The sequence below is a fragment of the Triticum dicoccoides genome, chromosome 6B (assembly GCF_002162155.2).
Source record: "Triticum dicoccoides isolate Atlit2015 ecotype Zavitan chromosome 6B, WEW_v2.0, whole genome shotgun sequence".
NCBI classification, from domain to species: Eukaryota; Viridiplantae; Streptophyta; class Magnoliopsida; order Poales; family Poaceae; genus Triticum; species Triticum dicoccoides.
In genome coordinates, this window is record NC_041391.1 from 91,556,120 (window position 1) to 91,563,317 (window position 7,198).

Consider the following 7,198-nt stretch of genomic DNA (forward strand, 5'->3'; position numbering starts at 1 on the left):
CCCCCCCCCCTTTAGTACCGGTTCAGCACGAACCGGTGCTAAAGGGAAACCACGTGGCACGAGCCAGCTCCAGGGGCCTGGAGCCCTTTAGTACCGGTTGGTAAGACCAACCGGTACTATAAGGTTTGGGGGGGTTTTAGTTTTATGATTTCTTTTTCATTTAATTTTGTGTTTCCATTTTAATTCTTTTTTGTTTGCTGGTATTTTACGATACTACACATTGTACACGTTATGCATATATATATATATATATATATATATATATATATATATATATATATAGAATTTCTAGTAGAACCAATCATGCATATATTTATCATCAATTTGTGTCTCACAAACCATCATATTAATTAATTCACACATACACACATGTATAGCTATATACAATTTCTCCTACATATGCATGTTGCCTTCGGAGCACGATGACAATTGGAAGTGGTTTTCATGAGGGCGGTAGCGGGTAATAGTATTCTCCCTTCGGATTTATGACCTGGTCGAGCAAAAATCCCGCTATTTCCTCTTGAAGTGCTTCTACGCGCTCCGTTTCTAGGAGCTTCTACCGCACCTCTCTGAACTGTTAAGAAGGAGATCAATATGCATGTGTATTAGTTGTGTGACTAGATATCGATAATGGCGTAAAAATTGTGAATAGTGTTTTGACAAGCGTACCCATTCCTGTCTTTGAGATCTGCTCCTTTCAGACGCCATCATGCGAGTGTTCTCGCAAACGCAGAATGCACACAGATTAGTCCCCTGCGCCTGCTTCAGGGCCTTTACGAGAATGTAATTTGACCAGATAATAATTAATCAAGCATGATAATTAAAGAGATGGCAGCTAGCTAGCTAGCTAGTACTACTTAATTACTTACCTTGGTTCTTTCCCATTTAAGGTTTTCTTTCCATTCGCCTTTCGTGACACTGATGAACCTGGCCCAAGCCCTGCCCGCCGACAAAGAAAATGAATAAAGGGGTTATTAAATAGTTCATATCATGAAATGACGAACTAAATAGGCTGAGATATATAGTTAATAATGATTGAAATTACCTGTTGACTATCCCAAACAAGATGTTATAGTCAGTTTTTTCTTTGAGTAGTGAGTCCAGTATTTCAACTGTTCCAGCGTCAACTTTAATGATACACAAGACCCAGTGATATCTGCATGCACACACGTTTGCATGTCTTAATTAAGCGGGCATATGTAAGCAAAAACATGTAGCTAGCTAGTAGGCAAAAACAGAGAATTTGTAGTACAAGATAGTGTGACTCACTGGAAGTTGTAAGGAAGTAGTATATCTTCATTGTATTTGAGGCGCTTCAAGAACTCTAGCATGCTGTCCTCTACGGCCTTTTGATGACGTGCATCTGTTTTCCATGTGTATTCATTAACAGTGTTTGGGTCAATGAACCCAATGCCATAGCGACCACCTTTTCTCATTTCATACATCTTCATCCTGCATATAATACCACAGAAAAGAATATAGTGAGGATAATTACAGGTAATGATTGATCAAAAGGATCACTACAGCTAGCTTGAGACTTAAATTACAGAAAGAAATCACTTACAGACAATAGCAACTGACGATAGATTTGTCGAGTGCGTCTTGATTGTATAACTGAAATAGTTCAGAATACTCAACGGACACAGCTTTCTCATGGTAGTAATGCTCCTTCTTGACATTCACCATGAGGGACAATCGATCGGAAATCTTGGTAATGTTCATGTACCATTGATGCAATTCATACATTCTCGTTAGGAGGTTCTTGACCTTGTCTGGCTCGACCAAAGGTTGGCCCCGGACATATTTCCATTTTATATCATCCTCTCTAAGCACAGGCATGGGCTCGATCTTGAGGAGTTGTCCAACAGTGATTTTGAGAACTTCAGCCTGCATTATATGCTCCTCCGTTATTACCACATTGCCCACCTCAGGAACGTAAACTGTTTGCCCACAATAATATTGGGCGCGCGTACTGTCACGTGTTGTTGGCACAACAAGCGAGGGGATCGATTGCGCCGCCTGTTCTCCGAGCTGGGGAATGGTTTTCCCGCATTTTTTGACAGCCGCTTCTTGTTTGCTCGATCCCGAGCTCGCCTCCTTATGTAGACGTGCTCGATTTAACTTCCTGATGTGGCGCTCATAGTCTGTGTCAACAGGCTTGGGAGCTGGTGGTTGAGCCATACGAATGAAGTGGTCAATCGTTTTCTCAGGCACTTTCTCCCTTGGCGGCGGTGGCGGTTTCGGTGCAAAATGGGCTTCCACCTCGGACTTCGATATGGCTGCGATTTCCTCCTCGGACCTGTCATAATTCCTCTGCGGAAGAGGCGTGAGGCTTGGACCATATTTATATCGCTTGCCTCCGCCTGTACTTCCTGTACTACCTCGACTCGTACCGCTACGCACCATAGCTGCGGGGTGTCTCTTCTGTAATTGCTGAGGCGGCGGAGACGGCTGACGGGGCTGAGTTGGACGAGGAGGAGTGGCCGCCTGAAGCTGTGCCGGACTTGGAGGAGGAGTGGCCTGAGGTTGTGCCGGACTTGGAGGAGGAGTGGACGTGTGATGCTGTGGCGGACTTGGAGGAGGAGGAGTGGCCTGACACTTTGCCGGACTTGGTGCACTTGCAGGAGCGGGAGACTGCTGACTCGGTGGCGGACTTCGACGAGGAGTCGGCTGACGCGATGTTGGTGGCCTTCGAAAGATGATGCAATCCTTTTTCCATAGGATGATACGATGGTTGGCGTCTCCGAGAAAGCGCTCGTTGTCACCTCCAGTATAGTCAAGCTCTAGCTCCGAATATGGGTCCACCACCTCATCAACCAAGACACGAGCATAGCCTGCTGGAATCGGGTTGCAATGAAAGGTTGCCTCGGGGCGATTTGTAAAAGCAACGGCGTCCGCCACCTTCATGGATATGTTCTTCATTTTGACGTGTAGCTCGCAGCTAGTGTTCTCCGTGATGTCATCCACGGGGTATCTACCCAGCATTGCGTCGTCCGGGGCGGAACCCACGCTGCTTCTCGGCATGGATGGGGCGGTGCTATCCAATGCTGGATCATTCGCTAGCTGTTGCAGCTGCTGAGACCCCCTTTGCTGGGTAAGTGAGTCGATCTGCTCCTGCTGCCGCTGGAATTTGACTACCAATTCCGCTTGACTTGCTTCTAGGCCTTGAAGGCGTTCATAGTCCCGCTTCCTCTGCTCCTCCTCCATCTTACTCTTCTTCTCCTCCGCAATCTTCTTTCTCGCACGGGTTCTGAAGTCGGTGTTCCAGTCTGAAAACCCCTCATACATGGAATAGCGCCCTTGCCTCGTGTTCTTCCCCGGTGTTCAGGATTTCCCAGGGCACGCGTAAGCTCGTCGTTCTCTCTGTTGGGATGGAACACCCCCGATCGTGCCTCTTCTATTGCAACAAGTATCGCATCGTCGGCTCCCTTCAGACTTGCCCTCGTCGAAACGTTGCCTGTCTTCGGGTCCAACTCCCCCCCATGCGCATAGAACCAAGTCCTGACCCTGGGGCGCCAGCTCTTAGTAACCGGAGTGGAACCTGCATCCTCCATCTCTTTCTCAGACTTATCCCACTTAGGCATTGCCACCGCATAGCCACCTGGCCCCAGCTTATGGAACTTATCCTTTTTTTCGGCATTCTTCTTGTTTATTCTCGACCGTTCCTTAGCTAATTCTGAATCCTTGAATTTCACGAAATCGTCCCAATGAGCATGTTGGTTCTCTAGTGTTCCCTCGAATACTGGAGTCTTCCTTCCTCCCTTGACGTACTTATCCCATTCACGATTCTTGTGGTTCTTGAATGCAACCGCCATCTTCCTAAGAGCAGCGTCCTTGACTTTCTGCACATTTGCTTCTGTGAAATGATCTGGTAGGGTGAAATGTTCCATGAGAGTATCCCAAAGCAGACCTTTTTGATTCTTGTCAACAAAAGTAACATCTGGACGTGGAGTAGCGTCCTCTTTGCCTTTTTGTCTTTTGTCTTTTGCTGGCTCTCTCCATTCTTGAAGGGAGATCGGGAGTTGGTCCTTCACAAGAACTCTGCACTGACGAACGAACTTGTCCGCAATCTTCTTAGGCGCTAATGGTTCGCCATTAGGTTTGACTGCCTCGATATTGTACTTTATGCCCTCCTTCAACTTTTTGTTCGGGCCTCGTTTCGTCCTTTTGCCTGAAGATTTGCTCGATCCGGATGGCTGAAAGAACAAAGATCAATTCATTAATATATCTTCAAGTCATTTAAAACATGTGATGATCACCAGATACCTGCTTATATAAATATATATACCTCGCCGGTCTTTGTTGTTTCAGGATCAACATGTTCTTCGTCATCGTCATAATCATAGTTCATGACTTCATCAATTCGGTCGTCGCGATTGAATATCATATCACCCTCTCCGGTGTTGTTTAGAAATTCGGAGCCGTCATAATCTTCTTCATTCTGATCATCATCTGGCCCGCGTATCATATCGAACATGCTCTGTTCTTCCTCTCTGTCGGTATTGTCTGCCATAGCTTTTACTTAACTAATTCAAAAGAAATATAAAACAATTTAGTATTCAAATTACATCGTCTCGAATAATAGATATAATCTCGAATACTTCGTCTAGAATAATAGATATAATCTCGAATACATCGTCTCGAATAATATATAATATTGAATAGTACATCACTGCCTAGCTAATTAAAGATCGAATACTACAGAAGAATCTAGGACACTCGCGGTTCCTGTGGCGCGGGCGGTGGACACCCAAATAGAAGGAACCCTCACAGGATCATAGCTGAAGTGAGATCCCCGAAGATACTGCCAGGTATTGGAGAACCTGCCGCCCTCTAACGCAACCATGTAGCGATGGACGTGCTCGTCCTCCTGCCTGACACGGCGACGTACCACCTCCGGCTGGGCGGGGTCCCTCCGCACCGAAACTGGCCTACGCGAACGCCACCAAACGAGATCAGGGTCGACGACGGGACCCGGGGCTGGGTTCCACATCAAGCGGCGCGCCCCTCCAGGCAGCACCTCCCAGTGCCAGCCCGGCGGAGCCCAGTCCCGGACATGGGTCGGCTGGACGTCGTCGCGGACAGGTCGACGGCGAGGATGCGGGCCGGGCATCATCGAAAACAAATACTAGCTATATGCCCGCAAAAAATAACATTTTTTTAATGAATGGATTTTGATAACTAAAATTTCTAACATTTCTATATAACACTAATTATGCTAATCTAAATAATCTAAAGAACACTAAAATTTCTAACATTTCTACCATTTCTATATAACACTAATTTCTAACATTTCTATATAACACAAATTTCTAACTGATTAAACACTAATTATATCCATCTAACATGCATTCATACATATATAATAGTGAAAAATTAATAATCTAAATAATTTAAACTAATTAAACATACAAAATATGTGTGTGTGTGTACTAATTAAACACTAATTATCTAAACTAATTAAACATACAAAATAATAATCTAAATAAACTAAACTAATTAAAGACTAATTATATATCTAAACTAATTAAACATGCTTGTGTGTGTGTACGGGCTCGGGGAGGGCTCACAGCGGGCGAGGCGATGGCGAGGCGACGGCGAGCCGAGGCGACGGCCGGGGCGGCGACGGCGGGGACGGCGCGACGGGGACGGGGACGGCGCGACGGGGACGGGCCCGGGGCGGCGACGGAGACGAGGGTGGCGACGGGGACGAGGGCGGCGACGGGGACGGGGGCGGCGATGGAGACGATCGAGGGCGGCGGCGACGGCGACGGAGACGGAAACAGAGGAACGAACAGAGAGGGAAACTGAAATTTTCGTAGCCGTTGTATATATAGAAGGCACCTTTAGTACCGGTTGGAGCCACCTACCGGTACTAAAGGCCTGGTTTGGCCAGGCCAAGCGGCGGGAAGCGACCCCCTTTAGTACCGGGTGGTGGCACAAACCGGTACTAAAGCCCCCCCCCCTTTAGTACCGGTTTGTGCCACGACCCGGTACTAAAGGGGGTGCGCTGGCGCAGGTGCAGTGCGGCAAGTTTAGTCCCACCTCGCTAGCCGAGGGGCGACCGCACTGGTTTATAAACCCCCGTGCGGTCGCTTTCTCGAGCTCCTCTCCAAAGCAGGCTTACTGGGCCTACGTGTTCTTTGCAGCCCTGTGGGCCCACTTGGCCTTTGCGGACCTGCATCCTGGCCCAACGACAGGTTGGGTTTCTAGTCGTATGCAGGCCGCTCTGGCCTAGTAGGCGGGCTTTTTTTATTTTATTTTTTGCTTTATTTATTTTTGTGTAGTTTTTTTTTGTATTTAGAGTTTCTTTGTGAACATTTTTGTTTTAGGTACAAAAAATTACAAACTTTCTGTTAGGGCTTTTTTTTATTTTTTTTTATTATTTATTTTTGTGTTGTTTTTTTTGTGTATTTAGAGTTTCTTTGTGAACATTTTTGTTTTAGGTACAAAAAATTACAAACTTTCTGTCAGTGCCCGTAGTTTTCAAATTTGAATAGTTTAAATTTTGAATTATTTGGAATTAGTGTGAATCACTAGTTTGTGAATAACTTAACTTTAAAAATCAGTAAAGGCATGAAAGAATTTGTTTGCACATAAAATTTCTTCGCGTTTCAAATGCCAAAACACATAACTACCCGAACTATTACAGAGATTCCCCTCTCGGTGCGAAACACAGAAGAAAGTGATGATAGCTAGTGAAGCCGATCACATCCCAGATCTTTGGGTGTGAAACTTTTTCTTCGCGTGTGTCCCTTTGCGCCGTAACCATGGAAAATCTTCATCATTTAACGGGATGCTCGGGTCAATATTCACTGTGAATGGAGCAATTTCATCAAACTTTTCATAATCTTCTGACTTGTCTGTCTTGTCATCCACTCCCACGATGTTTCTCTTCCCAGAAAGAACTATGTGCCGCTTTGGCTCATCGTACGATGCATTCGCTTCCTTATCTTTTCTTTTTCTTGGCTTGGTAGACATGTCCTTCACATAGAAAACCTGTGCCACATAATTGGCTAGGACGAATGGTTTGTCTGCATACGCAAGATTGTTGAGATCCACTGTTGTCATTCTGTACTGCGGGTCTTCTGTTACCCCGCCTCGTGTCATATTGACCCATTTGCACCGAAACAAAGGGACCTTTAAACCACGTCGATAGTCAAGTTCCCATATGTCCTGTATATAACCATAATATGTT